This window comes from Scyliorhinus canicula, chromosome 21 (genome assembly GCF_902713615.1).
Source record: "Scyliorhinus canicula chromosome 21, sScyCan1.1, whole genome shotgun sequence".
NCBI lineage: Eukaryota > Metazoa > Chordata > Chondrichthyes > Carcharhiniformes > Scyliorhinidae > Scyliorhinus > Scyliorhinus canicula.
This window is the reverse complement of record NC_052166.1, coordinates 35,477,646-35,503,117: the sequence shown is the minus strand read 5'-3', so window position 1 is coordinate 35,503,117 and position 25,472 is coordinate 35,477,646.

Genomic DNA, 25,472 nt, shown 5'->3' with positions numbered 1-25,472 from the left:
CAAACTAGACCCCTTACAAGATTCCTCCATCCTAACCCACTCTACATCTTCTCCTTCCCACCACTGCCACACCTTGTTCACATTTGCCGCCCAATAATAATGAAGGAAGTTCGGCAACGCCAACCCCACCTGCTGCCTCTGCCTCTGTAGCAGGATCCTCCCCACTCTCCCCGCCCATACAAAGTCAGAAATGATCGTGTCCACTTTCTGAAAAACGGCCTTTGGTATAAAGATCGGGAGAGCTTGAAAGATGAACAAGAAGCTCGACAGAATATTCATTTTCACCACTTGGACCCTCCCTGCCAGCGTTAAGTGCAGTGTATCCCACCTCTTAAGATTGAAATGCATTTTAATTGAAAAGCAATCCAGATCATGCTGATGGATACTGCAACCCAAACAGAGGTATAATCTTACAATACTTACATCATTGTAAATGCTGCACTAATCCTTTGAGAAATTAGGTCTCAATCAGTTGTCCTGTAAAAGTGAAACCCCGCATCAGAAACGAGGCCGGTTTTGGCATCGAGCGGCTGTTAGCATCAGGTTTCTGTCACTGCTTTGTCACTCAGTGCAACATCTGCTGATCTCAGGTACACTGAATTGCCCCTGGTCTTAATTAGACAACCATACCATTTTATATAAGACTGGGTAATAGGCCCGACTGAGTGAGAGGATTTGGGACTGGCATTAAAAAAAACTTGAAGCAGCTTTTGGTGTGGTCATCGGCACCTGGTTAATAGTACTGAATTGCTCATTGCGGAGTTTTCAAAACTGCTACACCTGTCACATTAATATGTTGTTGTTTTATTTTGAAGTTTATTAACAGGCTGTACTTGCTCGCTCTTTGATCTTTTACTTCTCCCTGATCCATTTACGCTGTTTGGGGTGTAGTTTCGTGGATGTATGCTAGCATCTAGTACTCAATTATCTGGCTTTTCTTCACGTCTGAAACGCGACAGTATGTACCAGCATCTGATTACAGTCCAGCTCAATCCGATCCCTATGTGACATGCGCACTGGAGTGGTAGGACAAGTTGATTTCCCAAACCACACTCTTCCCCCCCCCCCCCCCCCCACACACACACACACACACACCCCTCAATATAAACTGTATGCAGGAAGATTACAGTTTTACTAGCCTCCCCATTTGTTGAGCCTTACCCAATCTGGCAAGTTTATCTCATGGTTTTTTTTTATCAACTTTGCAAAATCCGAGGGGTACTATCATGTTTGTTCGCCCAATGAGGCAGTCGATAGAGAAGAATGCCCTCTTCTCACTAACCCTGAAGTAGCTACATTGTTCTGATTTTGCTGGCTCTTCCGTGTTGCCAGTCTAAAGTGCAGCAATGGAGTACTCATTCCCAGAAGACTCATCACAATGCAAACATTTGTGACATAAATGTACCCTTATTCTAACACTAACTTTCTGTCGGAAGGTTTCTAATCTCTCCAGCAATCTATTTAATGAGGTATCAGCGAATTCACTGCACCCTAGCACACCATTAAGTTCATAATGGCGATAGTCTTTTCACCTTGTTCATTATTCTTTAAGATTTCATTTAAATATAGAAAGTTGCACTTTATATTTCTTAACTGCTGTTCTGGACATCTCTCAAATGCAATATTAGAGACTCCATCGTTAAGAATGCCCTATGTTTGTGGGTGAACTACGATGGGCATGTTTGTGAAACCAAATGTTAAATTCTACAGGAAAAAAAATAGAACTGATGTAAGATGAACTTTCTAATTTGGTTAATACAGTTTTGCACAACTATTTCCACATAAGGACAGCACTGTGGCACCATGGTTAGCACTGCTGCCTCACAGCACCAGGGACCCGGGTTCAATTCCAGCCTTGAGTGACTGTCTCTATGGAGTTTGCACTTTCTCCCCATGTCTGCGTGGTTTTCCTCCAGGTGCTCCGGTTTCCTCCCACAGTCCAAAGATGTACAGGTTAGATGGGGTTATGGGGTTATAGAGAATTGGGTCTGGTGCTCTTTCAGAGGTTTGGGTGCAGACTTAATGGGCCAAATGGCAGCCTCCTGCACTGTAGGAATCCCACGTTTCTAAGTAAACAAAATTTGGATTCTGCTCCAATTCAAACCTTAACAAGAACAGAACTAGAACAAGGGATACCACTCTCTCAGGATATGGTTAGGCCATTTAAGACTGAGATGAGGAGAAACCTCTTCACTCAGAGGTTGGTGAACCTGTGGAATTCCCTACCACAAAATGTTGTGGAGTTCAAGTCTCTTTAAGAAGGAAATAGACTCTAAAGGCATCAAGGGTATAGGGAAGAGAATGGGCAGATATAGTTAGAACATAGAACATACTGCAAAAGGAGATCTTTTGGCCCATCAAGTCTGCACCGACCCACTTAAGCCCTCACTTCCACCCTATTACCATAACCCAATAACCCCTCCTAAACTTTTTGGTCATTAAAGGCAATTTCATTTTTCATTTTTCATTTCAATTTAACATGACCAATCCACCTAACCTGCACGTCTTTGGGCTGTGGGAGGAAACCGGAGCACACGGAGGAAACCCACACAGCCACAGGGAGAACCTGCAGACTCTGCACAGACAGTGATCCAGCGGCGAACCTGGGACCCTGGCGCTGTGAAGCCACAGTACTATCCACTTGTGCTACCGTGCTGCCCACAAGATTGAAGATCAGCCATTAGGATATTGAATGGCGGACGAGGCTTGAAAGGCTAAATGACCTAACCCTTTCTATTTAGCAAATCTAGTATCACCATACTTCACTGAGAAGTAAAGCATTTTATAAATGACAAATATGAATCGGAACCAGGCAGTAATTGCAGGGCTTGAACGGAGTGCATTACATTCTAAAACTGTCTCCATAATCTAGAATTGAAAACATTTTTTTCATGAATAAATTAAAATTGTACGCTGAATTTGAGGAGGATCCCAGTACTGCTGGGTCTTGCTGCAAAACTGATGAGAGTCAGTGGGAAGAAAAATCTTATTAAGTGCATTGGACAGCATTGGATGTGAAGGCTTCTGGCCTATCGGAACTGAGGATACATGCATAAGAACCAGGCAGGCACTGATAGTACAAACATATTCAAAACCACTTAGTTAGGGCTATGGTACCATAGTGGTTATGTTACTAGCCTAGTACTTAGCAGCATGAGCTAATTGTCCATAGACAAGGAACGGGCTCCCCCCCCCCCCCCGCCTCCCGTCACATCCCCATTGTGTGCTTTCTGGCGGCGGAGGCAGTGGGATCTTCCAGTCCCTCCAATGTCTACAGCGTTTTGCATGACTCGTCCGTCTCACCGACCGGGGAACCCGCCGTGTGGGGTCACCATCGGCGGAGCCGGGAGATCCAGCTGGCAGGAAGGGCCGGAAAACCCCGCCCTCGAGTTCAAATCCAACCATGGCAGCTGCAGAATTTTTAAATTACATTAAATAAACCGGAATTAAAAAGCTAGTGAAACACTTTTTGGGAAAAAAACATCTGGGGCGGGATTCTCGGCCCCGCCGCTCCCCATCTCCGCCTCGACCGGCTGGCGGGATTCTCCATTACGCCGGCCGGTCAATGGCGTTTCCCATTGTGGGGCAGCCCCACGCCGTCGGGAAACCCCCGGCCGCTGGTATAACAGAGACCCCAGCGGCGGAGAATCCCGGCCATAATTCTTTCTTTACCTATATGACCACATGTGACTCCAAGACGGGCAGCAATCTCGTTGACTCTTATCTGCTCACTGAAATGGTCCAGCAATCCATTCAATCATACCCAATGGCTCATCATATTCAAGGGCAATGAGAGATGAACAGTAAATTGTACTTTGGCAACAATGCTCACATCCTGTGAATGAATAGAAATAAAGTCTACCTTTGCAACAATGTCCTTCTCAACGCTAGGTGTGTGTGTGTGTTTGTGTGATGTGTGTCTGTGTGTGTGTGTATATATCTGTGTGTGTGCGTGTGTGTTTAAACAGTTTTGCCTTTTCAGTTATTCAATAATGAACTTTTTTCTGATGGCGCTTCAAGGTTTTGCTCTGCATTAATTATTAGAAGGCAGTTCATGGAAAAAGCTTTCTTTCTGTCTTGATTTAATTTACATTTATGCCTTCTTTTGCTGGGAACAGCTTGGAAATGACTTGGTTTGACTCATTTGGGGTGGTTTTTGTGCCTTGCTTGCCCCTCTTGCAGGGAACCATTTCATCTCCACCATCTTTTCCAAGAGGCCCAGATTGCAGATGGTGAGAGAGGCAACATGTTTCTCATGGACCAGCATCTCCTCAATCTGCTGCTTAAAAAAAAAATTACCTTGTTAAACACAGTCGATCATAGATAGCGAAATAGAGCCATTGAAAAACGTACAGCCAAGATGTGGCTTCAGGCATGAAACCTGACCCTTTCATCATAAGACATTCCAGCTCACTGGATAAGCACAGCTGGCAATGGAGTTATTTTTATCACCAGAGAATGGATAATTTAGTGCAAATAATGAACGTGAAGATGTGTATTTTGTGGGTCTGAGGACCCCAGGGTTTCCTTACTGCTTCGTGATACGTTGTTGTAAAAGTAATCCTCTATACGTTAGAAGCCAAAGTAAGAGCATACTTTCTCATTCATTAATACCTGATGCGTGCCTTTTGCAGTAAATGGGTTGCCACAAGCAGTTACCCAATAAAGATCAAACCAATCAGCTGGCACAGACTTTCACATATCAACCCGCTGTTTGCATTCTCTTTATTTTTCATTTTTGTGTTGGAGTCTGTAACTATGGTGTACGCAATGTACAGAAATATCAGATAATTGCTGCAAGATGCCTCTTGTATTTAGTAAATGTGCAGCATCGTTGAAGGATTGCAATATTCCTTCAGTCTGAATATCCTCATTCATCAATGACACAGAGGACATTAGCAACATCAAACCCAAGACTAAATAAAGTGAGCCCAGAAAAAGCAATCAGTGTCACAAAACAGTACACGCCCTGGAAGGGAATTGTTTGTAAGTGTCACCCAAGCTTCCCCCAGCATGTATATGAAAACAGATGCTAGATAACATGGATGGTATGTGAACAATTTTGCTTCAGGTTTAAAATTTAGACACTTAAATAATAATATTTCCTTTAATTTTAATTTTAAGGGGCTTGAAGGACCGAGGGGCTTGCCAGGCCCACCAGGTCGAAGAGCGTCCAATGGAATCCCTGGTGAAACTGGTCCCCGTGGTCCACCTGGAGTTCCTGGCGAACAGGTAACAGAAAAGCTAGGCTCAGCTTATGCTTCATCATTGATTGAAAGTCTTTCTTGACAGTTAACAGTGTACAAAGCCTCTTCTTTCAATTTTCTATTATTGCGGTGTTCACAAATGAAAGAGGACCACAGAATTCCTACAGGGCATAAGGAGGCCATTCGGCCCATCTGGTCTACACCGACCCTCTGCAAGAGCACCCCACCCAGGTCCACTCCCCCTGCCTTATCCCCGTAACCCCACCCAACCTGCATATCTTTGGATACGAAGGAGCAGTTTGGCCGATCCAACTAACTTCCACGTCTTTGGACAGTGGGAGGAAACCGGAGCGCCCGAAGGAAACCCACGCCAACCAAGGGAGAACGTACAAACTCCACACAGCCACCCAAGGTCGGAATCGAACCCGGGTCCCTGGCGCTGTGAGATGGCAGTGCTAAGCACTGTGCCACCGGGCTGCTAACCCCGAGAATTAAATTCTGATGTGTTCCTGCTACAGGTGAATCAGATCCATTTCATTCAATTGGTAAGAAGCGTCTTTGAGGGTGATATGAGGATTGATAACCTGGTCATGAAGTGTGCTTTGTACATATGCAATAAAACTCCTGTCAAAAGAGTGCACGGATTTAATGTAGCTTTAAGGATCTGTTCAAAATTGCGGCAATGCAAGCCAGGCATTGAGACCTAAACTGACTTCCAAATCAAGCGAAGAGAATCCCCCTCCCTCCCCTTTGCCATAGTGTCATACTGAGCCATTGTTCTTGTGCACTTAGACTTCAGTGTTGCTGAAATTACTGCGTAATGTTAGGATTCTCTTTCATGGGTTTTTCTCAAGTGAAACCACTTCACACTGATGTACAGTTATCATATGAATGCCTCCAAGCTAAATGGTTCAGTGGAGAGTATAGCTTCTGAAATTCTATGTACTTGTACTGTAAAGCTGGGGGGAATAATGTTCTCCCTTGGTTGTTGTGGCGGTTACCGTATCATTTAATACTGGCTTCACTGTTAGGATCTCAGCAAAGGTGCATTGTTCAAAATAACTCATGCTTTTGTATTCCAAGGGGGATAGTTGATTAAATAGTTGATTAATTGGCTGGAATCTGACAGTCTACTGTTTGGATTCCAAATTTTGGCCTTCTTTGGTTCTGTTCGTGGCCCTACAAAAATGAATCAATATTGAGCTGTGAAGAAACAGTAATTCTGTAAATCTGTGGCTTCTGGGGATTAGTTAAGGGGTAGACTGCTCAGCTGAGCTGTGCTAGTGTGCATTTGAGTCATCTTAATTCATACACAGTGATGAACATCAGTGACTCAAATACCTGCTGTGGGGATTTAATGAGTTCTTTGCGGGAGCCTAGTGTAGTCGAAGTTAAATGTGTGCCTTTGTATTGAGATGCGAGGAAGACCCAAGGCTCAAAATGTTTTATTTTGCTGAATAAATTCATTAATCTTCAGATTCTGGATTCTGGTGTGAGTGTCTAATTGTCTGAGATGCTCTTACCATTAAGAATTGAGTACACAATAAAACTGACAATATTATATTTTCACTTTCAAAAAGAAATACTTCCATTTATACAACATTTTTCGTGATCTAAGGCCACCCCAAAGCATTTTACAATCAATGAAATTCCTTTTGAGGCGTAGTCGCCGTTGTAAATTAGGAAATGTGGCAACCAATTTGCACACATCAAATGCCTGCAAACATCAACATGATCATAGAATCATAGAATTTACAGTGCAGAAGAAGGCCATTCGGTCCATCGAGTCTGCACTGGCCCTTGGAAAGAGCACCCTACTTAAGCCCACGCCACCACCCTATCCCTGTAACCTAGTAACCCCACATGATAACAATCGCCAGCTAATCTGTTTTTAGATGTTCATTGAAGAATAAATATTGATCTGGATGCTGGGTTTAATTTCCCTGCCCTTCTTTGAAATAGTGCCATTTCCACTTGAGGCAGGTGCGACCTCAGTTTAACATCTCATTCAAAAGACAGCACAATACATTCTCGGTACTGCACTAAAGTTTCAGCTTGTTTTTTATTTTGACATCTTGACGTGGATCTTGAATCCACAACCTTGTGACTCCGGGGGCAAAACTGCTCCTAACTGAGCCCAAACCTTTACGACAATTTCGAGCCATTAATGTCTAAGTACATATTTGGGAGCCATTTTGATTTGTGGTGATAGTTTAAAATGGCCAATGTCGAAACAGTGACCAATATATGTCTCTCTGGATCTTCATTTTTATTGAAGTCAACAGGTATCAGATTCTTGGGGGACAAGTAACTGTAAATGGTCTGTTTTATGCAATCAATGCGGTTTCTTCCATTATTGGGGAGACTAAAAGTAGACTAAGCGACCGCTTTGCAGAACACCTTTGGTCTATCTGCAATCATGACCCCATCTTTCCTGTCACTTGCCCTTTCAGCTCAGCATCTTGCTCTCATGCCCACATGTCCATCCTTGGCCTGCTGCAATGCTTCAGTGAGGCCCAATGCAAACTAGAGGAGTAGCATCTCATCATCTGGTTAAGCACCTTGCAGCTCTCTGGACTCAATATTGAGTTTAACAACTTCAAACTGAGACCTTTCTCCTCCAGCTTAACCCCCCCCCCCCCCCCCCCCCACACACTTTTTTTTAAAATTTAGAATATCCAATTCTTTTTCTGCCAATTAAGGGACAATTTAGCGTGGCCAATTCACCTAACCTGCACCTCGTTTTGCATTGTGGGGGTGAGACCCACGCAGACACGGGGACAATGTGCAAACTCCACACGGACAGTGAGCTGGGAACGGGATCGAACCCGGAACCTCGTCGCCGTGAGGCAGCAGAGCTAACCACTGTGTCACCATGCTGCCCTGACCCCCTTTTTTAAATCTAATTTTATGTTGGTTCCCACCACCAACCGCCCCTCCCCTCCCACTGGGCCTTCTGTCATTTGTTCTTATGTTTTGCTTTCACTGAGGAATGACCTTTGTTCTCCTAGTAATATATTCCCCTATCTTACCTTATAGCCACTATCAGCACCTTCCATTGTCTTTTCCACTGCCATTAACAATCCTCTGTCTTGAACCCGACACATCTTTGTTGCAATATCTCTTCGCTCCCATCTATCACTAACCTTCTGCTTTGCTCCAAGCCCTCTTAAACTGTATATAGTTCTTCACATTACTTTCTTGCTTAAACTCTGAAGCCATATGGACTCAAAACTCTGATTAACTCTGATTCGCTCTCCACATATGCTGCCAGAGCTGTTCAGTTTTTCTTTGGACACTAAGGGGCAATTTAGCACAGCCAATCCACCTAACCTGCATGTCTTTGGACTGCAGGACGAAACCTGGGGGAAACGCACACAGACACGGGAAGAATGTGCAAACTCCACACAGACGGTCACCCAAGGATGAAGGCAGTGCTAACCAGTGTGCCACTGTGCCGTCCATTGGTTATAAAGTTTAACCTTAGCAAAATGTAACCTGATAATGCCTCAGTTTTCATGTTTTCTGCTCTTTAATAGGGACTGCAGGGCTACATGGGAGACCAGGGAATCCGTGGAGAGAAAGGGGAGCAGGTGTGTATTGATCTTATCCATGAGCAGACACTCGTTTCTTGATATAAAATGGCATTGACTTTAAACTGAATCCATTTTCCCTCATTGAGGGTTTGCCTGCAACATGTGGGAAAATTTAAACTTAATTCCAGCTACTTATCTCAGCCTCTATCCCTCTTCCATTTTTCACTGTCCACCTGCTGTGAAACATTTTACTCTGTTGATAAATTGAGGAATGTTCTATCAATGTAAGATAACATTACAGTTCTTATGTCAACTATCGTTACGTTTTGGTATGCTTGACATTTTGTTTACTTGTTGGAACCAGTGGACATTCCATTTCTATCATCAATTGAATTCGAGTCTTGGGACTGAACGTTCGGGCTTGGGCCGGCTGTGCAGAGTTGTGAAAATTTCAGATTCCGCAGACCCAACTTTGGAGAAAGTGACCCGGGTAGTTGGATTTCTGTTCTAGTGGAGTTGGGGCCTGGGGAGGATGCCAATGAGAATCCAGCCACAGGGGCTGTTGGGTGCTGAGGCTTGTCTCAGTGCTCTGCCACATCACAATTGTAAAATATGTAATACCAATTTTATACACAAACTCGCCATGTCCCATCCAAGCCAACCTATGCCGCTTTACCCATCAGCCATGGACCCTCAAACCCTCCATGAGACTTCATGCCCCTCTATCCACTAATGTTCCCCTTTTTGGCCATTATGCAAACTTAGCGTCAACCTCTGACCCCCAACCAGATTTTGGCCTTCCACTCTCCATGCTAACTCAACCTGCAACCATGATGGTCAGATCTCAGGAGCCATGCTGAGATGAAATGAAATAAAGTATTTGTTTATTGATGACTTCACAATTTAAAACAAATGCTCTCATTGATTAAAACCCATTCAGTACATTTAAATCCTTTCAAGGACTTAATTCGCTATAAAGCCAACCATCTGTATTTATAACCACTTGGAGCTGCCAATCAAACTGTGAACTTACAAGTCCCCCACTGTGATAATGACAGGTTGTGAAATCAGTCATGCAGCACTAATCCTATAATGAAATCGTCTGGCTTATGTTGACAGACAGAGGTAGTGAAATTGCGAACAATTACAGCAGGCTTTTATTTTTAGAACTGAAATGGCTTGGGGCTTAAATTCCTTGACAACAGTTCCAATGCGGTTATCAACTTTTTATGCATATTTATGCCTGCTTTTAACAATCCAAAAGGGATGCTCACCTCTCTCAACGGGTACCTTATATTTCCCAAAGGGCTTCTTATCTCTCCCAAAGGAATTGCTAGGCCTATCCAAAAGTGTCCCTTACTTCTTGAAAAGGAAACCCTATCTCTCCATATAACTCTGGCAACTTTAGACTTTTTGTCCACAAGTCATGTTTACACATTCCAAGAATAAAAATTGTTTGAATAATATCTGAACCCAGTGCTGGCCGCAACTGATGGTAATGGTTATACAATTTTATGCATGTATCAACGAACTATGGTAACGGATATACAATTTTATGCATGAGTCAATGAACAAATCTGAATTTGGCTTGCTATTTTGCAATGTTGAAGCTAACTTTTAGTCAATGATTCGGGTTCAATTAACACATTCCAAACTGGGGTTCAAACCTGGCAACTATGCATATCAGTCATCACCCATGCATTATATATCCATTGAATTATTGATAAAGCATTTTGCTCAATCAAAACCATGCATTTTCATTGTTTTATTAGAACAACTTTAGTCCATATATGTAACTATGCCTTTACTTTAGGGCTTCAGAGGAACACCCGGACCAGTTGGGGATAAAGGAGAAAAAGGAGCTAAGGTATTTTGCGATCCAGAGAAAAGAAAATTTTGAAACAATAGAATTTGTTGATATTATTATCCAAAGTAACAACATATATCGTGAAATTGTTATAGGTACCTGAGGAAATGTCCCTTTGATTGATAGGAGCAGGGCAGCATGGTGGCACAGTGGTTAGCACTGCTGCCTCACAGCGCTGAGGTCCCAGTTTCGATCCAGGTTCTGGGTCAATATCCATGTGGAATTGCATATTCTCCCCGTGTTTGCGTGGGTTTCGCCCCTACAACTCAAAGATATGTAGGGTAGATGGATTGGCCTGCCTAAATTGCCCCGTAATTGGAAAACATGAATTGGGTACTCTAAATTTATTTTTTAAAGTTGATTGAAAGAAGTTAGAATCATGTTTTCCAATTCTCTCTTGTGTCATGATGATATAGCAGCTGTAATGCGACATCAGAGATGCTTTATACCCAGCAGGCCAGGCAGCATCTATAGAGAAGGAGGAAGAGGGCTAATGATTCACGCTTGCGAGTAATGGAACATAGGTTCTATGTAAGTGGTCAGAATCCGATACAGTGTCAATTAATCAATAAAGCATCACACAAGACCCAGTGTCATTTCAATCACTTTTAATATCAAGAAAGTGTATTTTGAAAACAATTTTAAATTACTAATGGGAAGAGCACATGTTAAATTGTACATATGTGGCATAATATCAGTCGTAAAATGAGCCATGTTTTGAATTAGCCTCTTTATATGGCGCAGTGTCACAACATCAACCTCATGTTCCATGTGTTAGAAATGTTGATAAAAGAATGTGGCTAAAAATAAACATGCAGATTACCTGGTAGACTTCATCAAATGAGAACTTTGGATACAAAGAAGTGAATAGGGTAAAGAATGATTCGGACACCAGGGAAGCCTCTGATGTATGATGTATATCAATTAGTAACAGACAAACTATGAAAATAAGACAGGGCCATGTAATAAAAAGGAACGAGCCAGAGAAATAAGGGAGAATAGAAGGGCAAAGTAAGTCAGCAGGCAGCATAGGAACAATGGACTGTATTTCAAAGGGCCACAAACGGTTAGGACCTGGTGCAGGTTGATTTGTGTACTGCTGGCGGCTTCACAGCAGAGCCATCAGAAACTGCCTCTCCTTTCATTCACAACTGACCTTTCCTGGACTGCCTTTCACAAGTTCCAATGCTCGACCATAATTTAGCCTGCATGGCCCCTTCCATCACAACTGTCCCTGTATTAATCTGCCTGCTCTCCTCAGCAATGTGGCAGCAGTCCCTGACATGGCTGCCCGCCTGCCTTCGCTGCTGGTGGCAGGCAGGCAGCTCCTGTATCGTGGAGGTGCTCACTGCATCCAAGGGAGTGCTGAGCCCCCTCCCTCCTGGTTAATTAGGTTATTTACTTTTGAAAAGAGTGACCCATCATGGGTGTGGTGTCGGAATCCAAGTCTTTGTTCCTGAATCAGCAAATAGGGCGGAGAAAGATTTAATAAGAGCAGGCGGGGAAAAACCTGGTTCCTGCTATTCCTGTTGGTTTTCTTAATAAACATTGAAAGTTGCGGGCGCGATTCTCCGCTGCCCACGACTGGTCGGAGAATAGAGGGAGGGCGTCCCCGACATTTTTCGCGCCCTCCCGCTATTCTCTCCCCAACCCCCCCCCCCCCCCCCCCCCCGCCCCCCCGGCCGCCCCACGACACGAATTGCTGCTCGCCGTTTTTTTACGGCGAACAGCTATTCTCCCCAGGCTGATGAGCCGAGTGCCCAGGCCTTTACGACCTTTTTTACGGCAGCAAACACACCTGCTTGCTGCCGTCGTAAAAACGGCCGCAACATGCCCGTTCTGGGCATCCAGGGCCCCGATTGGCACGGCAGTACCACGGCCGTGCCAAAGGGGGCATGGGCCCGCGATCAGTCCGCGGGGCGGCCGAGGGAGATGACAGCCCCGCGAATGCGTGGGTTGGAGCCGTCCAACACGCGCATGCGTGGCTGACGTCATCGTGCGCGTCAGCCAGCGTGACGCTTGGCGCGCGGACTTAGCGATGGTCGCTAAGTCCGCGATGCCATGCTTCACGGGGCCCCACTGCTAGCCCCGCCCGGGGGGGAGAATCGGGTCCCGGGAGGGGGCGCGGAGGCTGCCGTGAAACACGGCCAGTTTCACGGCAGCCTTTACGATTCGCCGCATTTGCGGAGAATCGCGCCCCGATTGGAAGACATACACTAATTGCCAAGGCAATGTTCATAACCTGAGATATTTACTGACTCACACCTTTTAGATGCTTATTAATTCGTCCATTGAAAATTTGCCGATTTTTTTTTTTCTCTTGAAAACAAACACTTGTAAAATCTTGTAACTGATTCAACGTCTCGCACAGTTAAGATCATCCCAGACGTCCCGCTTTAGTGGATTGCACATAACTTAAAGTGTGATTAATCAATCCTGGAGGTGGTGATTTTGTTTTATAAATTTAGAGTACCCAATTCATTTTTTCCAATTAAGGAGCAATTTAACGTGTTCAATCCACCTACCCTGTACATGTTTGGGTTGTGGGAGTGAAACTCATGCAAACACGGGGAGAATGTGCAAACTCCACATGGACAGTGACCCAGAGCAGGAATTGAACCTGGGACCTCGGCACCGTGTGGCAACAGGGCTAACCCACTGTGCCACCGTGCTTCCCGAAGTGGTGAGTTTAACCACTTTATTACAAAGTTATCTGTGTACTCCCCCAATTGGACCTCCCACATACAAAGCACCCTGTAGTCGAACTCCTCCCTTCTACAACCCACTGCTCAACGGGTTCAGGAATCCTCCTCCACTCCCTATCCCCACTACCAGCCGTTCCTTGATCAGGGATCGAAACACCCTTTTGCTGCAGCCAGCTCCAGTGTGCTCTCCACTCTACTGGAAGCCAAGCCTGTCAAGCAGAGAACTTGCCAAGATGTGAAAAGACACACACCATGGAGTTAAAATCCCACAGTTTGTGGGAAAATCCAGCTTCCGAGAATTCAGAAACATTAACTCTGTTTCTGACCTAAAAGATGCTGCCTGACCTGCTGAGTAGTTCCAATAAGTGTTGCTTTTATTCCAAAAATGCATCAAGCTGATCATGAAACCAAGTATCCAGACATTGCAGAAAATGGGAACTATTGGTCATTTGTTTCCTACTTTTATATCCGGAATAGCAAAACGAAGACAAGATTAATTTCTCAAACACGGCCATTTTAAACAATGCAACAGGCTTGTCTAATTTGTCTTCTACGATTGCTGTCTCTGATCTGGTCACATGGAATCACGGGACAGAAGGAGGCCACTCATCCCATCCTTTAAATGTTTTAATAAAGAGGCTGTATGATATGCATTAAAAATACACTGATTGCCTCTTTATCATTTTGAAATGATTACATTTGTGCATATGGATTATTAATGTTGTTTTTGTGCTAGGGTGACAAAGGTGAAATTGGGCTTCGTGGGTCTCTTGGGGCCTTTGTAAGTAATCTTATTTTTGCTAGTATGAACTGGTATGAATTGGCAAGCATTACCAATGGAGATTATACACATTTGAAACTAATGCAAACTATCATTGTCCTGACTATATTCCTCGTATGTTGGCTGCTGTTATTTCTTGGCTGATATGTTGCGTCCTTAAAAATTAAGGAGCTTCAGTACTTATTGAAGGGCTACCTAGATTCTCAGATGGAACCGAACAGAAATCAGTCTTTCCTGGTCTGTCATAAGATGTCTTCTTTCAGACTCTCCTACTTTCTCCACTCCGCATTGCCATGCGCTCTCTGCTGCAAAGAAGGGAGATTCCCACCTGATCCCAAGCCTGCACCAAAGTGCTGTGTGCACAACTGGTACGAGATGTGGCAACAGCCCAAGATACTCGCTCGTTCCTGCCTTCTTCCCAATGTTGGGGAATTGCTTCCCCTCAGCTAGGCACCATGGCTGAGGTAAGCCATTTATCATAGAATTTATAGTGCAGAAGGAGGTCATTCGGCCCATCGAGTCTGCACCGGCTCTTGGAAAGAGCACCCTACCCAAGGTCAACACCTCCACCCTATCCCCATAACCCAGTAACTCCACCCAATACTAAGGGCAATTTTGGACACTCAGGGCAATTTATGATGGCCAATCTACCTAACCTGCACATCTTTGGACTGTGGGAGGAAACCGGAGCACCCGGAGGAAACCCACACAAACATGGCGAGGATGTTCAGACTCCGCACAGTGACCCAAGCCGGAATCAAACCTGGGACCCTGGAGCTGTGAAGAAATTGTGCTATCCACAATGCTACCGTGCTACCGTATGCATAAGAGACCAACATAAATCTCTGAATATGTGTCTTACTGCTTTGTTAAATAGTGTACTGGTGCTCTATTACTCTGCATCTCCCCTAAACTCCAATGGTGCCCACACGTGGAACCTGTAACTTATTGTTGTTTTTCTGTATGCTGTAAAGCAAATTGAGTTCTTTCAAGTCCTCGCTATTTAAAAGACATTTAATTGCATGCGGTGTTGAGTTGTTAGAAATATTAACTGCCTAGAATTTAATAACCTTTCCAGGTAACAAACTACTAGCTTACCAATGCACTTTAAAACTCGAGACTTTCATCAATTGATAAAGTTCAAGTTGATTTATAGACATGTTCCTGGCTTGACGCCTTCTAATATATATCCCCCTAATGATTCCTGAATTTTAGTACAAATTTTTTTTTTTTCAATGAGCATAGTAATTACAACATAAACATTGTGTGGCAAGAAAACTTTGGGTGGGTTTCTCCAATCCCGCGACAAAGTGTCCACGTGTTGTAAACACCTTCGTGTTTTACGACGGTGTGAATGGGCCGCTCCCACAACTAATTCTGGCCCCGACAGGGGGCCAGCATGCCGCTGGACCGATCCCGGGATCCGCGCATGCGGCTGCGGCAGCGCCAACGAGGAGATGTGCAGTGGTGCCGGCACCAACGCGCGCATGTGTAGTGGCCACCTTCAACGCGCATTCCCCGACGCAACATGGCACAGTACAACAGGAGCCGGCACGTAGGAAAGGAAGCCCCCAGCCACACAGGCCGACCTGCCGATCGGCGGGCCAGGCCACATCGGAGGCTCTCACCCCCCCGGGGCCGGCGCCCCCTCCCCTCCCCACAGGCCGCCACCCGATCCTTCCACGCCGAGGTCCAGGCAGCACAGAGCAGGTTAGTACAGCACCAGCGGGTCTCGGCTCTTTTCTCACGGCTGCTCGGTCCATTCAGGCCGGAGAATCGGCAGGACGGCCACATAGAGCGGCCCGCGACCGTCGCCGTGCCAACCACACCGGCGCCAATTGCGCTGATTCTCCACTCTGCGGACAATTGTGTGCTGGCATCGGAATGGTGTGGCCCATTCGCGGGGATTCTCCCACCCGGCCCCGGGTTGGGAGAATCCCGCCCATCCTCTTTAGCACATTTTGAGCATATATACATATTATAAATAAGTTTGGGCCTTTGGAAAATATTTTATTAATGATTACCTGAAGGGTGTCATTCGAGACATCAATGAAAGTGTCCTGTAAATAATATCATCCCAGTAACCTGTGTAATTACATTGGCTATAGGGAAAAATTTAAAAATAGTATTTGAAGTCTTTCATAATCTAGGTATTGGGAAAGCGTTTAGAAAGGATAATGTAGAATAAAAGTAACAATTACTCGGAAAAATGTGGATCAATTAGGCTAAGGGTAAATCATGTTTATTTGATTGTTTTATGATAACAGAGAGGGTTGATGAGGGTAATGCAGTTGATGTGGTATGCATGGGCTTCCAAAAGTAATTTGATGAAGTTCTATATAGCAGGCTTGTCAGCAAAAATAAAAGGGACACGTGCAGCATGGACACATCATGCTGAGCGATAGGGAAAGAGTTGTGGCGAATGATTGTTTTTCAGACTGCAGCACAGTACATGGTGAGGTTCTCCATGCATCGGTAATATGCCGCTGCTTTTCTTGGCCCACATTAGTAACGTAGGCTTGGGTGTGCATGACGCAATTTAAAAATTTGCAGATTAAATGAAACCTGGAAATATAGTAAACCACGAGGAAAATGATGATAGACTTCAAGACACCATAAATAGGACTGGGGAAGTGAAGGCTGAAATGTGAAGTGATAAATTTTGGTAAGAAGAGTGAGGAAAGCAAATATAAAATAAATAATTCAATTAAAAACATGCAGAGGGACCCAGGGGGTATATGTGCACAAATTGTTTGTGCCCCTGGGGGATTCCCTCAACTGATTCACGTTGGTGAGGTTTAAATATCCAATGGGGTGATCATGTGGTGGACGGCTCGCTAATTATATTAAAATGTATGTAATGAGGTTCGCGGTGTAAACCTTGTTACATCACCGGCGAAGGGTGGGAAAAACCGGGAAGCAAGATGTCGCCGGCAGGAATCCCGTCCCTGATTCTCGTGAGACATAGCACCTAGGTCAGCATTCTTGCTAACCCTGGTGCAAGATTACACCCTGTAATTCAATGAACTAGTTTAAACATTCTGATAATCTGCTTTTATGCAGATTATTGTAAACAAAAAAATGAAAGGAGTCCATATGTTATATATTTCTTGCTTTTTGTGAGTTTTTCAAAATTCATTTCAAGGATATGGGCTTCACAGGCTAGATTAGCATTCATTACCCATCCCTAATTGTCCATGAGAAGGTGGTGGTGAGCTGCTTTCTTCAACCGCTGCAGTCCATGTGGTGTAGGTGCACCTGCAGTGCTAGTCACAATTACTATTCGGGAGAGAGTTCCAGGATTTTGACCCAGCGACAATGCAGGAATGGTGATGTCTTTCCAAGCCAGTGAGTGGCTTGAAATAAAATGAAATTAAAAAATGAAATGAAAATCGCTTATTGCCACAAGTAGGCTTCAAATGATTTTCCTGTGAAAAGCCCCTCGTCGCCACATTCCAGCGCCTGTTTGGGGAGGCTGGTATGGGAATTAAACCCACGCTGCTGGCCAGCTTTGGTCTGCTTTAAAAACAAACTATTTAGCCCTGTGCTAAACCAGCCCCCAGAAAGGGAACTTTTAGGTGGTGGGGTTCTCACATGTCAGCTGCCCTCGCCCTTCTAGATGGAATGGCCGTGGGTTTGGAAGGTGCAACCATTTTTCGGGTTTAACATTTAGAGTCATCAAATTTTACAGCACAAAGCAAGCCATTCAACCCATCAAACCTGTACCATCTCAAAAAATAGTCTAATTTAGTCCCACTCTGTTCTCCGTAACCCTTCAAATTACTCTTCTTCAAGTAGATGTTCAATTGTCTTTTTAAAGTTCTGTTTTCTCCTGTGGAAGGATTTGGTCAGTTAATCGTTTGCAGATGACTTCATGATTCACAATGACAAACGGATCTCCTGGAGAAGCTAACATGAAGCGTCTTTATTTCTGGACATGTATGGAAGGGCTGTTGACACTTTACTTTGTTAAACATGAAGTAGCCTTTGAGGAACAGTGACTTAGGATGCTGAATGGTATGAGCAGATTTCTAGATGGTCATTTGCATTTCCTAGTGTCCCCTACTCCCTGCAGTAGCTGTTTTTGGCTTTAGGGCTACAGATTTTTAAGAACTGCAATGAAAATGAGCAATCGCTGTTCTCTTGGGAATCTGACAGCCAGGAGAATGGAAACCTTCACCTATTTGTCTGGTGTAAATTTGAGACTAGATTTAAGCGGTCAGAAGGTTGGGCTGCTCAATCTATCGTGTCAGCCAACACAATCATTATTTGTGGAAATGTCAATCCAGGTTGAAAGCAATTATGGTCAGTTGAATACAGACCCATTATTTTAGGTAGGCTAATCTATTGACACGCTATCAGATTGGACCTATTAAGATGCCTTCTCAAAAATCAGATATCTACTGAAAGCCCCTTGCATCAGTGCCATTCTGGATAAATCATTTAGAAAAATGTATGACTAGCTACAAGTTAAAGAGGAGGAAACTTATTTTTAAATTGTTACAAATACAAAGATTGGGCAGACTAGAGCTGAAGTAAATCTAGGAAAACAGGAAGGCAGATTACTACCTGAATGGTTCTAAATTGGGAGAGAGGAGTGTGCAGTGGGACCTGGGTGTCCCTGGACAGCAGCATGCAAGTGCGGCAGGCGGTAAAGAAGGCTAATGGTATGTTGGCCTTAATTACGAGAGGTTTCGAGTACAGGAGCAGTGATGTGTGTGTGCCATTATACAGGGCCTTGGTGAGGCCACACCTAGAATATTGTGTGCAGTTTTGGTCTTTTTTGAGGAAGGATGTTCTCAAGGGAGTGCAATGAAGGTTTACCAGACTGATTCCAGGGATGGTGGGACAGTCATATGAGGAGAGATTGACTATATTAGGATTGTTCTCGCTGGAGTTCAGAAGAATGAGGGGAGATTTCAATGAGACTTATAAAATTCCAACAGGACTAGACAGGGGAGATGCAGTGAGGATGTTCCCAATGATGGGTGTGTCCAGAACCAGGGGTCACACTCTGAGAATTCAGTGTAAACCATTTCAGACAGAGATGAGGAGACATTTGTTCACCCAAAGAGTGGTGAGCCTGTGGAATTTGTTACCACAGGAAGTAGTTGATGCTAAAACATTGAATATATTCAAGAGACCCTAGATATAGCACTTGGGAACAAAGGTTACGGGGTGAAAGCAGGATTAGATTATTGAGTTGGATGATCAGCCATGATTATGATAAATGGCAGAGCAGGCCAGAAGGGCTCCTCCTGCTCCTACCTTCTATGTATCTATGAAATTCTCCCTACTGAGACTGAAGGTGTGATTTAATGAGAAGAAACAGAGTTCTGTTTTGGGCGCATTTAGCAGAATGTTTCCCGGTGTTTGCATCACCGAGAATGACCCTGCTATTAAATGGGCCTCTGCTTCTTTTTTGGGCTTCAGCGAGGAACTCCCACCGAGGCCGCACTTAGACTCATTTCCTGGACTAATGCTCTCAGGCCCGATCTCTTAGTCCCCCCCCCTCCCCCCAACTGCAGCCTACATAACCCCCCCCCCCCCCCCAAAAGCCCCAACAATCAGGGGGTCTGCGAGCCCCCGCACCCCACCTCATAAGGGCCGAACGCACCTGGGTCTGATCTCTGGCACGGGCAAGATGCCATCCAGATACCCTGGCAGCGCCCTGTCAGTGCCACTTGAGTATGCTGGCATTGCCAGTGTTTGGGTTGGATTGCCAGGGTGCCAAGCTGGCAGTGCCATGGTGCCCAGGTGGCAGGGTACCATCCTGCCTAGAGCCCAACCACCCGGATGTCCTCAATAGCCTGGGAGACCTCCCCACACGTGCCGTTACGGGGACCAGTACTAAACATGCCCGGTCGAGGCCTCTGAGATGAGTCCGTTCAATCCCATGCCTTGTGTAGACATATTTAAGTGAACCTAAATGCTCATTTGAAGGTGCAAATCTGTTTCACGCCCAATGCGTTTTGCCACGCAAATCTTGCAAGTCCCCTTGTGAAATTTACTGGCCTGGTCAGTTCCAGAGTCAAGCGGAACAAACCGTTAGATCTTTCCCTGAGTCCTGTAGTGGGGACGTGCAGAATTTCCTGATGCAGAGGCCAACAGGAAAATCTGTCTTCCAGCCCTGACCTCATTAATGATGCATCCGGGTGATTCGCATTATCTTCAATGGTGGGAAGGGCTTGATTGCGCGAATCTTCTCACCATTACCAGGTGCTATATTCAAAATACGCTCAACATCACTGACCCACCATTCAGGAAAGAAGGAAGATGAACCTCCTGAAGAAAGAAGATGGATATTCTGGGAACACGCCTAGGATGAAATATGGACTTCCTCAATTACGCTGAAGCTGAAAGATCCGCCTGACAGAAGCTCCCTCTAACCTGTGCGGTCCAGGTTAATTGGTTGTCTGCATCCCAAACTCCGGAGGCATCCCCAGGCCTTCCTCAGGTTTGTTCTGACTTCTGAACGTCTTGTTGGTCTAGATTTGTTCTGGACTGGCGTATTTTCCCACTGGCGGTGTGGAGAATCGGACATGGGGGACAAGATTACAGTTGAGCCTCCAGCCACTTCCCATTAGCAGGAGGCCCAGAAGTCGGTTTCACGCTGATCCTGGAGCAGGTTTCCCAATCAGCCATTACGTTCACCAGTGGAAAATTCAGGAGGAAATTCACACCTGCATAAAACTGATTTTTGGGCCTCCTGATGAATTCTAACCCCTGCCTCTCCCCACCATAGAACATAGAACAGTACAGCACAGAACAGGCCCTTCAGCCCTCAATGTTGTGCCGAGCCATGATCACCCTACTCAAACCCACGTATCCACCCTATACCCGCAACCCAACAACCCCCCCAGTTGGGCCAAAGAAGAATTCCGCCGTAGGGGTCGGGGTACTGGAGGGTTTTACTGTCAAGAAATGGAAGGAAACAAGGGACAGCAGTGGCCCAAACTATTTTTGTAGCAACGTAGACGAACAGGACACCTCGTTCAGCCCCTCACATCGACTAATAGGTGTCCAATGGGGTGTTCCAAGGCAGGGCAATGATGGTGTAGTGGTAATGTTACGAATTAGTAATTCAGAGGCCTTGTCTAATGCCCTGGGGACATGGGTTTGGACCCACTACAGCAGCTGGTGGAATTTTAATTTAATTAATAACTCTGGAATATAGTCTTATTTATGGTGACCATGAAACTATCTTCAACTGTTGATTAATAAGGGGAGCAGGGGTCATGGGGAGAATGGGGATGAGAAAAATATCAGCCATGATTGAATGACGGAGCAGACTCGATAGGCCAAGTAGCCTAATTCTGCTCCTATGACTTATGGTCTTATGGTCTAACCCAATTGGTTCACTGATGTCCTTTAGGGAAGGAAATCTGCCACCCTTGCATGGCGTCGTCTACATGTGACCCCAGGCCCATTGCTATGTGGTTGACTCTTGACTGCCCTCTGAAATGGCCCAGCAAGCTACTCTGTTCAAGGACAATTAGGGATGAGCAACAAATGCTGTTCTCATCCCAGGAAAGAATAAAGAATAAAAAATGGGCAGGTGTCTAAGTGATTAAAACCCGATGCACACATTCATGAATCTCCTGCTGGAATCAAGTAGGAGACAGAGCTGCCCGAGAGGGAAAAGTGAGCTGAAGTAGCTGCAGGGTGGGAAAGCAGATCTTAGCTCCTGTTCCGCAATTTCTGTCAGGTGGAGGTGTTTAAAATTCTTCATCATCAATAATGAGTCATATAAAAGACTTGGGGCATGTGGAGTCAGGTAGCAGGACGGATGAAAAGATGGCTTCAAAGCTTAAAACAGAGAAGGAGAATGTCTCAGAAAATGGGGAATAGTGTTCTGATGTTTGCTGCATACGTAAATCTTTTGGATTCAGAAGCTGTCGTAGTTTGGAGTATGCAAAATACAGAAAAACAGAGTGGGTAATAAACTGCAAATGAAATTCAATAGAATAAAGTGTGAGGTGATGCATTTTGATAGGAGGAATAAGGAGACCGGTTCTTCCTTCGAAGGTGAAAAAACACCTTAAAAGGTAGGGGAACAAGTCTGGGGATTCCATTCTAATTCTCTTCCCGTGTCTAGTGACGCATTAAGGCACTCTTTAATCCATTTCCATAGCTAGTAACTCCTAAAACAGGTCGCTCGTCTGTCGCCAAAGACTTAAAGTTTGAGGGGCACCACTCCACATCAACGTGGCACACCAGGAGTATCTCCCGCTCTTACTGCCAGCTATTGGTGTGTTTGGAAAATTTGCAGGTTGACCACGTTATGAGCACACTTTCCTTGGCCATCATGTTCTGAGGTGGGACTCAAACCCGGAGCTTCTGGCTCAGAGGTAGGGACGGTACACACTCTGCTGCATGACCTCCAAGTCTGGGAATGCACAGACATAAATCATTCGAGGAAGACATGCACATGATAAGGCTATAAAGAATGCAAATTATTGGTGGAGTCAAGTATATTAAAAGCTGAGTAGTAATAACAGATTTGTATAGAGCCTTGGGGCGTGATTCAACTGATTGGGTGCAAAATTCCATAGCAAACTAGTGTAGCCGCGTGTTTCCTGGTGCTCGCATGCAACTTGCATTGCATAAGAGGTCTCAGTGAGGAAAGCATGGTCAAGGCCGTACTGGCGTCCTGATCTGCAAGGCCCCCAAAGTGACCCCCGACACCCCCAGCCCAAACACCCTATAGGTGGGTCCCCAGCCCCTAACGCAACCCCCTCCCCCATGCAGGGCACCCCTGACCCAATCGCATGCGTGGAAAAAATACCAGCTTGGCAGTGCCAATATGGAAGTGCCACCTGGGCACCTTAACAATGCTAGGTGGCACGCAGGTGACACTGCCAGGGTCCAAAGGTGGTACCAGAAACACCAGTGCACCACCCTGCCCAAAGGGCATGCAGCTGGGGGCCTCTGATGCCCTGGGGGAACCCCCATGAGTGCTGTTCCGCCGAGTCCCCATTTGTGGAGACGAGTGCTGACTGGTTGTCAAGGCAAAGGGGGTGAACCTCAAAGCCTCAGATACCTCAGGAATCTACACATTAGAGTCAGACTAGCTGTCACAATGTACCACAACATCTTGCGAGATTGCATTGGATCTTGCAAGGCATTGGAAGCCGGGCAGGTCCCGAGAGCAGGGTCTCCCAGCTTTAATAGGCCACGCTGCGCTGTGCCAAACTGCTTGATGCGCAATCAATCGTACTAAAGACTCGAATGGGTACAATAGAGGCTTTATTACAGTTAGATGTTTATCCTCCGACTGCAGCTGGTAGAATGGCTGCTCAGGAGAAGTCATGCATATTTATACGGCTCCTTGTGGGCGGAGCTAGCCGGCAGGGGCTACTGGCGAACCTGTAGTATAGGTACTACTGTGCATCCCCTAATATAGGCACACACACAATTACACAGTGGATCACCACACTGCTTTTCAGGCTTTTCAGGCCATTCAATCTCACCCTTGGTCAGATCACACTTAGAGGACTGTAGGTAGTTCCAGTCTCCATACTACAAAAGGAAGCATTCGAGAAAGATTATTAGAATTGAGAGAATGCAAAGATCAAGAAAGATTGAGCCAGTTGGTGTTATTTTCTCCGGTGGAAACCAAGAGGAGACCTGATAGAGATCTTGAACGTGATGAAGAGGCGGGATAGTGTGAATGGGAGGAAACTGTTTTCTGCTGTATGTGAACCCAGAACAAAGTGGTATGACAGAGGTGAACCACTAACAGAACGTGGAAATAATTTAGGGGAAACTGCTTGACAGGATGTTGAAAATCTGGAACTTGTTACCACACATGTAGTGGTTGAAGTAGATAGCAGTGACATATTTAACGGGAGGCTTGTAGGAAAAGGTGGTTAGAGGAAATGCATGTGGCTGTTCAAGTCTGGAATTCTACGTAATTCTGTGCTCTCAGATTATAATTTTTCTACTTTCCGTGTTTCATGATTACGAAGCAGTAGTTATAATTTACAGTTTCTCTTTCTCCCTATAAATCAGCACTCTTTTGCCATTTTCCTGTATAGGGCAGTGCAAGGAGCCAGCCTCCTGTCGACAGTAGTGGATAATTGTAACTAGCCACTGCAGTCGCTGTTTTTAAAAGGGCATTGACATTCATAGTGGCTACTATTTATACATTAACTGTAGCATTGAACCTCAACACTTGTCTACGTTGTCTGTGCTTGAATGGGTTCTGACAAATCCACACTGATAGTTTTGCAGCCTAAATTGTATCTATTCTAAGCATTGATCGAGTACCATATTGTAATGATTTCAGGGTATCGAGGGTTTGAAAGGAATGCCAGGATCGCAGGGACCCAGAGGCCCACCAGTGAGTATCAATTCTTTCTTTAGGGTTCTGACCAAGTGTGGTATCATGAGGATTGGAGGGCCGAAGTGCCTGTTCCTGTGCTATATTGTTATTTGTTCTTTGATACGTTTATTGCATGTATCATCAATTGAGAATGTTATTCCAGTAACTTTATTTAAAGCTGCTAAACTGACATATTTCTGATTGTAGCATTTAACTTCAAAAGCAGCATTCCTCTGTGGGAAGTCTAATTTTGTGAATGAAATGTATGTTTTGAGGCTTAAGCCCTAGCCTTGACCCAGCGCTAGCTCTTGCCTCGGAGTCAAAGTGTGGAATTAAGCCTCAGTGCAGAGACCTGAGCCAGGATTTATTGCCTCAATATGGGGGTGAGTACAAAGGCAGATGGGTAGGTAATTTTACACCCCTGGCCAGTGTGCTAGTTTGCCAGTTGCATTCCCACCCCCTTAGCCATTTTGTCGGTGGTCAATTCAGATTGGAGGAGCTACTCACCCAGAAGAGGCCAGCGGCTAGGTAAGCTATCCTGAAGGCTAACTGGGGTGAATTATGAGGTGCCAACTCGAATTTCCAAAGACCCTCTGTGGTGGCAGGAGCATGGCAGCGGTCTGGGTTGGGGTCAAGCACCCCAGGACGCCTTTGAGGACCACACTGCCTATCTGACCACAACGGTGGCCCAGCAGCTTTTAAAAGTTACTAAGGAGTGCGACATGTGGCGCAGTGGTTAGCACTGGGATTGCGGCGCTGAGGACCTGGGTTCAAATCCCGGCTCTGGGTCACTGTCCGTGTGAAGTTTTCACATTCTCCCCATGTGTGCATGGGTTTCACTCCCACAACCCAAAGATGTGCAGGTTAGGTGGATTGGCCACGCTAAATTGCCCCTTAATTGAGAAAAAAAAATTGGGTACTCTAAATTTATTTTTTAAAAGTTACGAAGAGAGAGTTTCAAGATGGCGGCTCTGCTCCAGTCTCTCCCTTGCCTGCATGGCAGGCTCCAGCTTCTTCCGTGCTGGAGAACCTCTTCTTGGTCCTTCAAC